This window comes from Lissotriton helveticus, chromosome 1_1 (assembly GCF_964261635.1).
Source record: "Lissotriton helveticus chromosome 1_1, aLisHel1.1, whole genome shotgun sequence".
In the NCBI taxonomy this organism is placed as follows: Eukaryota; Metazoa; Chordata; class Amphibia; order Caudata; family Salamandridae; genus Lissotriton; species Lissotriton helveticus.
Window position 1 is genome coordinate 761429331 of NC_136057.1, and position 10977 is coordinate 761440307.

At 46.0% G+C, this 10977-nt stretch overlaps 1 long non-coding RNA gene across 1 annotated transcript in view; it reads right to left on the minus strand.

Moving 5' to 3' along the window:
- Positions 1-10459, minus strand: part of LOC144816928 (uncharacterized) — a 436599-nt gene extending 426140 nt beyond the window's left edge. Inside the window, exon 1 of the long non-coding RNA XR_013606930.1 lies at positions 10326-10459. This is a non-coding gene — a long non-coding RNA (uncharacterized LOC144816928). The remainder of the gene's footprint in view (positions 1-10325) is intronic.
- Between the last annotated feature and the right edge of the window lie 518 nt (positions 10460-10977).

The window sequence follows — 10977 nt, forward strand, 5'->3', positions numbered from 1 at the left end:
ATATTGTGACAGTGGGAACAGGGTGATGAGCAGGAGGGGAAGATGGTTGCACAAGACAAGCACAGAATTATGACGATGTTGAGAAGCACAGGGCGATGTGATCCGGGTAAGCATAGAGCAGGCCACTAGGATTTATGCGGAAGGAGAGGGTCAAATTGTGCAGTAGGGTTGACTAAATTATGAAGCAAAAAAAAGTAATTATGCGGGGTAATGTAGCACTGTTTTCGATAGTATTAATTCACATTTTTAGACTTGTCAACACTGTCTGGGCATTAGTACCACTTTACCACCCAAATATGGCCATAAAGCAACAGAAAGGTGACCAGTCAAACTATGCACACAGCCTTCCACTGCCTGGCAACTCGTGTTGCTGCGTTTATAGCAACTTTCGGAACGTTTGAGCTAGAAACAAGCTTTTTTGGGGGGAAATCTGCAGATTATGCGGTAGATGATGGATTATGTGGCAAATGCAGTAAATTCAGAACTATGCAAAAAAATATTGTAGACGCACAATCGCATAATTCCAGTGGCCCTGGTTTAGGGAGATGTTTTTGAGTCCTTCCTTCTGCATCCCCATGTATGAAATGGTCTAAATACAAAATGTATGTCATTACAGTGAATCGTGAAACAGGTGGCATTTGAATCAAGGGATACAGGACAATTGTTCATGCAATCACTCACTCCTATGTTGCATGACAGCTAGTGTAAGTTTCTTTACTGATCTGAGCACAGCATTGTCAAATACATTCAAACAATTAATAATTGTGCTTCATCCTCCTGGATCTCTCCGTAGCATTTGACACAGTCTCTCACCCCATCCTCTTCCAATGCCTACATAACATCATAATCTAAGGACACACACTCTGATAGCTCTGTTACTTCCTGACTGGAAAGAGTCAGTCAGTCAGCCTTGCACCATACACCTCAGACGTATGTAATCTCATCTGCAGAGTTCTGCAAGGATCCACCCTGAGCCTGACCCTCTTCAATTCATACGTAATCCCTTTAGCCACCAATATCCACTCCCACACAACAACATCCACTCCAATGCAACTTATTCTCTCCCTCACAGACAAGACACTCAGTACCCGAATCAAGTTTAATGCCTACATATCTGAAATTACTCACTGGATGAAGACTAGCTGTCTAAAGCTGAACATGCACCAAGACTGAAACCATGATCTTCAGGAAGAGCACCTCACCTTGGGACTCTGCATGATGACAAACAGAGCTAGGACTGACGATGCCAACAATCTCAGGATTGTCATCGACAACAAACTTGACATGACCGCTCAAGCCAACACCGTCACCACCTCATGCTTCCATACTCTGAAGATACTGAGGATGATTTTCAAATCGCTCCCAATCAGCACTCGAAAAACTGTCACATGTGCCCTGGTCACAAGCAAGCTGGAATACAGGAACACCCTCTATCCTTTGATCAGCAAAAAAATCACCAAAAGGCTGAAGACCATTCAGAACTTGGTGGACAGAATATCGCTAAACCTCCAATGCCCTTTCATATCACACCACAACTGAAGGATCTCCACTGCCTCACCATGCATAAAACTAGCAGAACTCAAACTCCTCACCTTCACTTTCAAAGTGCTATATATGACTGGCCAGTACACCTCAAAACTGGACTGCTTTCACAAGCTTTCGTCCGGACTCCTACTTTCACACCTTCCGTGCATACAGAAAACCAGATCTGGAGGTAGAGCCTTATCCTACATCACTCCTAAAGGCCTAGCAGTGTTGAGTAGTCCCATAGGCGCCTACGCTAGGCTCATACCTATTCAGTACCAGGATACACTCCGGGGGAATAGTGTGTTCTATAAATTTACATAACATAACAATTTTGTAAGTGCTTGTTTGGCTGTTATATAGAATAGTTGCTTCCAGTGTAAGAACATTGTGATTGACTCAGAGTACATGGGAAGCAAATTTCCTGCACGGCCACCCAAGATGTTTCATGTTTTTCGGGACCCTATTTTTGCTGACTTTAGGATTATGTGCTCTTTACCACTATTAAATAGTAGAGTCCTGACCCCAAAGGTAGCTAACACAAACACCACCGCCTCAAGTCAATGAGCGCACCTCATCCAACATTTCAGCTGGGACCTATAACGAAACACACTTATGACCTGCACCCACTGCTGCGAACTTACCCAAGACCCCAATCGATCACCTGGAGCACCCGGCACTTCGCTGTATATATGAGCCAAGGTGCCAGCCTGGCGAGCTAACATAATATACATGTGCCAGATGCACATATCCAGGCCCAGCAGATATACTATATTGATGGCAGTTTGTTTAACAAGTTCTTAGTTTAGAGGATTAAAATATATATCTTATTAGCATATCTTGCAGATTTATTAGTTTTATATGGAGGTGAACATATATGCATAGCTCCCATGTGATGAATCACTGTACACTCCACGTGGCAATTAAACGAAACCATGGTTGATGTGACTGTATATCTCACAGGCCCTCTCACTTGTGAACAAAGGAAAGGAGTGACACAGAACAAGGAGGAGGCAGTGTACAACTGTTCCCTTTTAGTATTACAAATGTAGAGAAGTGCCCATCTAGGTTCTGTAAATGTACTTATTCTAAGAATATCAGCCACATGTACTCTTTCACGATGCTTGCCTGTACATGTATGTATACTGTTTTGAACAACTTCAAAATGCAAAAAGCTTTTAAAAATGCAATAAAGATATTTAAATAAATAAATAAATAAACAGTAGAGGCCTGACTGTACTCCCCTTATCAATTGTGTGCTTTATGTTGGAATACCTGATTTTACCTAATTAACCTCCCTATAAGTCCATTGTAAATGCACTTATAGTATGGAAAGTTAAACATTGTATATGGAAAGCAGTGTATATTTACAGCACTTACATACATGAAAACAATATATTTCTGCTAGGAACCCCACTGTAGTCTGTCTGAGTTGCATTTTAAATGCACTTATTGACCCATGGCAGGGAACAATGCCTTTGCTATTTATAAATAGACATGTTGTATATATTCATAAGTAATTCCTAAAAGTGTGCCTTATAAGGCCACATGACAGGGTGCTAATATATAAAAATAGGACACAGAAAAACCCATAAGCTATTTCACTTTATAGACCTAACTTGATCTTTCCTAATAAGCCTAGGTGGGATTAAAAACTTTATTTACCATTTCTGCTTAGGAAAGGGATAGAAAATTGTTCCAACGTTCTTCCCTGCTTAGTTTTTAAAATTTGGCTTAATGGGGAAGTCATAGTTTTGATTACTTATGCATGAAGGTAACTATGTTAATAATGTACTTTAGGCTTCCTGAGCTAGGATTGTCTTACAGAAGGTTCTGCCACTCATCACATATCCTGATCGGCAATCAACATCCTTGACTGGGAAAGTTGATGCCTCTGACTCAGAGGACAACGGCTTGCCTCTGAACCAAGGAAAGGCCAATGGATGGTAACTACTGACCACTTAGCAGTTTTGTCCTGGGATTATAAACTCTACCAGATTCGTTATTTTGGAAGGGACAGGAAAAGTTGGAAGAAGAAAGGATGGTTCATCACTACCTCTTTTGACCTGCTCAGAATATTCATGGACCCCGGAATATTCCATCTGAAGAAGAAGGCCCTGCTGGAATAAGAACCTTGACTTCTGACTCCTGGTCCCGAGGAGAAAAATATGACTCACAAAAGGACTCAAGGACCTCTGACTATTGCTGGCACCCACAGACTGGTACTGCTCACCAAGGGTCAAGTGGTTGCCCTTCTGCTTTAGGGACACAACAGGTAGAAGAACACCTGACTCTAAGAGGGTTCAGCTGACTAAAGAGGACTCAACCATGCAGAAAACCAACCTGACTGGCGAGAGATCTGAGTCCCAGAAGTCTGCCCTGAGGAGTTAGGAGCTTCGGGGATAACAACAAGATGCTTTCCCAGAAGTTGGAGAGTATAGGCCTGATTTATATATTGGAGGAGAGGGTACTCTGCCATGGCTACAGAGTTCCTTCCCAGTCAATATAGTGGTATGTGCGCTTCATTTACATGTGGGTGGACCTTACGGTTAATTACAGCAAAGTCTACTCTGTCTCTGCCTCGATTAATCCCCTCTGACAGCCCAGGGGAGTCAGGGCAATTGGAGAAATGGCTTCATGTTCGACCAACCAATTTAGATGGGCGGGCATGCAGTCATATTTTATTGGTCTTTGCTGCCAGGTAAAACCTGGCAGTAAGGAACAGTAAAAACATTATAAAGATCCCCTGCTATAAGAGAAGCCTACCATGGTGAGGGAAAGATTACTTGTTTTTTATTTATAAAAACTAAATCTGACTTTGGGATTTCGATTCTGAAAATAAGAATACTGTTTGCCACAGGGCTTTGACAATCCAATGCCACCCCATAGCAAACAGTAAAGTTCATTGACAGGAACTGTAGTGACGGTGGTTCCTGCCAATGCCTTAATAAATTACCACCAGCTAGGCGGTCATTTAAAAATCTGGCAGGTGGAGTAGTCTTGGTCTAGTGGATGTTAAGTCCTCTACCAGGCCAAATAAGAATACTCCATCTGCCAGAATATAAATCTGGACTTAAATCTGAAGGTCAAATCTTTGATAACCTGTTGAATGGTGCTTTGGTCTCGGGACACCGTGAACTATTATTGGTCTAAAGTGCTTGACTTTTTCTAGGGCCTTTCTTCCTTGAAACTTCAAAAATCCATACCTCTGTGTCTTTTTCGCTCATTAAATTTTTCTCTATTTTTCTAAAGTGGTTCGGAAACTTTATTGTGTCACAGTCTTTACTTTAAAACGTGGTGCTGTTCAAAACCTGCCATGCACTTCTCTGGGGTTGCTTGCTGCTTGTGTCATAGATACCATGGATTGAGCAAATATTCTCTCAGAACAATGTTCTGACCTAGCCAAACTAAGTGCACCCTCCCAAATGAATAACCTCGTTGCTGCATTGCTGACAACATCCCATTAAACATAACATAACATGATTTTATTTGCCTACTTACACATTCATAATTGCTGGTTAGATGTTGGATGTTATTTACTGTAATTACCTCATAGTTTTGTTTTGTTACCCCAGCCTTACATTTCCCTGTATATAGAAAGGTGTCATACAAAAAATCATTAGAACCATGGTATAATGATTTCTTATATCGGTTAGAAAACACAGTGACATATCTATAATCTGTTATATCAAATATCTTAATGGAAAATATGTTCTAAGTGGAGTCTTAAAAATAGCAAATATACTACTAGCATGGTGTGAAAGTTGGTCTCCCCGTGACAAGCATTAAACCTGTATACCTCTCCTGATACTCCAAATGAAAAAATATGAATCTACATAGCATACTCTAGTCCCTTTTTCTTTTATCACCCATATATTTGGTATGAATGAATAGATAATGCAACTGGTATTTAGTGAACACAACCTAACAACGATTGGGGTCGACATGCGGATAATAGTAATAGAAAAGAGAAGCCAGGGCTAAGACTTGCCTCATCAGTGGGAATGTGGACATAGTACATGAGATTTGCAACTCTTTCCTGTGTGTGAAAGAGAGGAAAAGCAAGAGACATTTACTTGGATTTCTTTTTGTTCAATCTGGAAAAATGAATCTGGAATGTGGCTAAAAGATATGATGTTAAAGTTTTGTCTGAAATGATTTTTAACCATTCATATAAGAATTATCAAACCTTTAATAGTCTTTTGGTTCTCAAATAATAGATGTTAGTATTGTTCATTTCAACTGTGCCCTTTTTGTTGATTTCTGAAGGACAAAAGGTTGAGTTGGCCTCTTCAGGATGCAAACCCTGCACATCTATATGCACCTAAATGGCAACAACAGTCACTCAGTGCACTTAGCTTCATCTAGTAGCAAACCCGGAACACACTTAAAACATTTGAACAGTTGTGAGACGAGAATACGCCATCCTTGTGTTTATTTTCTTTTTTGTAAAGAGGACACCATTTTCTTTTTAAATTAATGTAAGGGTTGTGTTTCCTAAACATTGATGGGGGTGCAAACAAAATGTATAACTTCTGTGTAAGACTCCCTAAGCACCTAAGTTTCTCCTTTTATACTCAGGATAATCTATCCATCCCCATTATATGCTAAATGTTCGAAATCCTTAATTATTACCTGTTACTGATGCAGTGCTGCTGTGTTTTCCAGGTAGCTTTAAGCAATGTCAGTACCAATCCATACAGTAAATACAAAAAGCATCCTAAGGCAGACAGGATTCAGTTTGTTGTGTGCACCTAATACTCCATACAAATAGTTGGATAACTGTACAATACAATAATGCTTTATTGGTTTCACTATGTGTTCATATGTTGCAAAGCCTTAGAGCCAGATGTAGTAAGTATTCACGGTTGGAAAGGCTGAGAGTTGCTAAATCTGAGTCTTCGTGACTGCAAGATAGCTTTTTGATATGTCCCAAACAGCGATTTGGTAACACGTTACTGAATCACAATTTGAATCAAAATCGCGGTTTGCAATTTGCAATGTGAATTTTGGTTGGCAAGTACATACTGAATCATTATTGGAAGGGGCGTCTTTAGGGAAGCCTTTCTAAATTTCAGTTCTCAATGGGAAGAATTGACATCTAGCAATTCAAAATTTGGTTGCAAAACACTGATATTTTACCGACTACACAAGGAAAGAGGTAACCTATTTTCAAAATTAACAGGGTCCCTTAGAAACCTTTTTCCCTTTTTGATTGTTTGTAAAAAATATCTTTAGGGCTAGGCAGTGGTCCAGCAAACTACTGCTTATGCTAAAAAGTTTGCGAAACTTTTCTTTCTTTTTTTTTAAATCATCATGTTTTACTTTAAGAAAAATGGACTGCATTTAAAAAACAGGATTGCTTTATTTAAACACCGTCATGGACTAGTAGCGTAATGAAACTTGAGCGGGGGCCTCCTGCAAACTACAGGGAGGGGCCCCCATCTGGACTCAGTCAAGAGCTCTCAGGCCAATGTACTGTGCTGAGGGTGCCCCCCACACTGCGGGTCCTATGTTACGACATGGTGGTTGCTGACCCTAGGAGACCACCATCTCTGTGGGGATAGCCATCTCTGTGCCTGGGATTGCAATGAATTGTAGTGAGTCTTTGCAACCTGCCTCTTTAATATTCATGAAGCTGGTCAATTTGTTACTCACTAAGATTCAGTTTTTGGGGGAACAGATCTATTAGTACATAGGTCGGTTCGAAAAATATCATAGGGCTAGCAAAATGGTGCGGAAATTGTGACCAATTTTTGCGAACATTATCTTAGTACATCCGGCCCTTACTGCTTTAAAAAAAAATTAAAGAGTGAGATTCGTCTGCAGGAGTGTCATTAAACGCAATGTACAGAGAGGGTTACGAATGGCCACCTCGATATAATCCTTGCTTGGTACACTGGTACACCAAAAACGAAAATCAGTTCGGGTTCAAGTCATCGCTGGGAAATATTCCTCACACAAGGTTCCGAAATTGAACAAAAAAAGGTGGCCCTCTGCACGCAACAGAGGGTGCGGCCTGACAAAACCAGCCAGACATGCCTCACAGAGGAAAGATGTGTGCAGCGATGCCAAAATTGCCCAATCTGACAACAGTGTAACTGCCGCCTCCGGGGGATGCAAGGTAATGTTTGAGGCATCGCGGCTCATTAACATGCACCGAGAAACACACCCAAACGGTGCAGTGCAACGCCGAACATTACTGTGCCCCGCCGGGCTGGGATCTAGAGATGGATGGCTGCAACTGGAGGAGTACCCGGTGTAAAACAAGCCCTCCTGAGCGGAACATCCCTTGATAATTTCCAACCCCTCCCCCACACCTTTTCCTGCAGGAATATACCAAAGAAGATAACACACAGAAGACATAGACATGCACACTTGCTGCAGCCTCATGTTGTTAGCCGCACTGGGATGTACAGACAATTTATTTAATATGAACCGCGTTTATGGGAACAGGCGCAATACGTAGGGTGACCAGAATTTTTAAGCAAAAAAACGGGACATTGCGCTGACTGGCTGTGGAGAAAAGCGGGAAATATCCCGCAATCGGCCCGCAGGACTGGAAAGCGCCCGCCCGTGGGGTCCGTCTCTGCCGCCATGCCAGGCATCTGATGCAATGCGATCCTGCCAGGGAGGCGGACATCGAGCTCATGACTGCAGGCCCAGGGCTCGCCGCAGCATCCGCAGAGCACCTGCGCGCCTGAAAGGAGAGGACCGGCTTTCTGCGGCAGAGCTATTGGGAGGCTCCTCCTGCTGCAAGGGGGGCTGGTCCTTGCCTGCCGCCGTGGACGAGGAGATGCTGCCGGAGGCCTCCTCTTAATGTCTGCTGGAGGCCGAGGTTAATGTCTAATTGGGGGAGGGGAGGCACCTTCCGCCACCCATGCTCCCGACACTGCTCCTTTCCGTGGAATAAACTCTCACCATGTCGGCGGGAGACTGCCTCTACTGTCTGGAAGGACTGAGCTAGGGGGCCCGGGGGGCATGTAGGAGCTGCCCCAGGCTCTGGGGTAGCTTTATTGGTAACTTGCCCTCTGTGCTCCCCTTTCAAAGGCTGGATGTGTGCTACATGGGAGGCTATCTGCTGTTACCTGGGAGGCTGACGCTAAGGCCCACGGGAGGCTGGCAGCCCCTGCCTGAGTCTTGTCCTCACCTCTCCCGAAGGATGGCTATCCTGTGGAAGAGTGGCCGGAGAGGTCGGACGGGGGGGGGGGGGGCGTTGACGCTCCGCTCCCCGGGAGGCTGGCGTTCTTCTGTGGGGCAGAGATTGTAGACTGGTGCTCGTCTATGGGGCCTGACTCTCATGGTCTGCAATGTGGGCTCTGGTTCTATGGGGTGAGAGAGGGGTCAATTGTCCTCTTGAAGGCTGACCCCGTAATCCTCGGGGTCTGCCGTTCCAGCCTATAGAAGTCTGGTCCTCTAATCCCCCAAAGGCTTGTGCTTTCCAAGGGGATAGGGTAGCCTGTTCGATGGGAGCTTGCCCTAAATTCTTGGGAGGCAGGCATGCAATCATGTTTGGGGTGCTGTCCCTCCGCCCTATGGGGGGCTGGTCTTTCGATTTATTGTGCCGTCGGTTCCGCGAGGGTGGTTCTCCTCTACGGGGGTGGGATGAACTTGTACTCTGAGAAAGACTGGCACACTCCATGAAGGCAGCTGCCTCTGTGCTCTGAGGGAGGCCTGTGCCCTCGCGGAGACTGGTCCTCTGTTGTGTGAAAGACTCACCCTCTGTTTTGAGAGTGTCAGGCGCTTTCACTCGCTGGAAGACTGATGCAACTCTATGTGGGTAATTGCAGACACCCCTTGCTGCTGTGTGGGAGGCTTGCCCTGTGTTGTTCGGGTGCAGGCCCCTTATTTAAAGCTATTCTGGGAAATATTTGGAAATTGAGAGGACGCAGACAGCTTCCAGGGACTCCTGCGGCGAGTACATGCAGCTCAGAGGATGCTAATCCTAAAATTTACATCACCACAAGGGAGTCACATTCAGTGTAGAAGGGCGGGGCTTGGCTACTATAGCAGGTGAAAAAAAAACGGATCACGGAGCCTTGCAGCCACAGTAGCTGCTTTTGGAGCCTGCTGCACCACCCGCTGGTAAGCAGAATCGGTGCAATTGCTCGGAAAATGTCATCGATCTGGCGGCTCCTGTGCACTGCGCGTGGCGTGTCAGGGGATCCGCGTGCGTCCATGTCACATTGCAGAGATGCCTGCAGCAGACAGAGCGGGGATACCTATGTGTGTGTGGGTGCGAGCTGTCTCTTTCGCTATCGCCCCCCATGTGCTCTGCACAGCAATGGAAGGAGAGATGATGGGGGCGGCAGATAGCACCCACACATCCCAGAGGTATTTCCCTGGTCTGTTTCCGAACGGAGGCGGTCTGGGGCCACTAAAATTACACTAGACCTTCCTGGAGCGTAGGACGCACCATCATCCTGGATGCCGGTCTGATCACCTCCATGCACCTGGCGACGCCGACGTTTTCAGTCCCTTTCCTTTTAAGAGGCAGCCACAGCAACCGCAGAGCAGCAGCAGGTCTGGAATTACTATGCGCGACACAGCCTTGCTGCTGCTTACAGATAGAAAGGGGCTTAACGTCAGCTGCTCTGATCTCCGCTTGCAGGAGCCGCGCTGTGGCTGCACCGCCTGCTCTGCACGCAGCGCAGCATCCCTGCCACTCATCTGACCATCAGTGGATCAGTCACTCCGTCCTTGGATCCCCTGCCTCCGCCACAACAGCCACACTGCACACCATTCCCGCCCATGCTATATCCCCCACGGCAGGTGTAGTGGGTGCCCCAGAGGCGTCCTACCTGCAGGTGCCGGGCTGTCGCCGGGAAAGGCTGCATCCGCTGCCGGGTAGCACCTGCCAGAAACCCCTCGCGCCGTGCAACCCACCCACCCGTCTGGGCTCCCGCCTCCTGCCTTCACGGGGCTCTGATTGGGCCTCGGCGAAGACTGCCGGATTGAGGGGGCTGCGGGTTCTTGTTGGCGGAGGGTGACGTCACTCGCCACTGAGCCCCAGAGTCGACAACCGAGAGGCTTCGGTGTCCTGGGAGCCGCAGTGTAACTGGGGAGGGAGACGCGGGACGGAGCCCTGGCGAGGCACAGCCGCTGCCTCGCACCTCTGGGATCGTGGGAGGCGCGAGCAGCAGTCGAGGAAGGACGTCTCTCGCGCTCATCGCAGCAGGGAGCCGCAGTCGGCTGCTCCACCATCCCTTCATTATTAGAATTATGCACACGCAAAGCGCGACCTGCCACTGGATGGGCGGGCGCGAGCTGCAGCAGATTCCAGCAGAGAGCCAAATTATGGCCCAACACACCGTAAAACGAATCCTGACAGATAACGTTTTACCAACGTGAGCACTACAAAACACATTATGCTCACTGACTGTTCAGTACAATGCAAAGGGAGGCTGAGCAGGCTCTATAAACACATAGCCTTCCAGTAACTGGTCCTCTGCC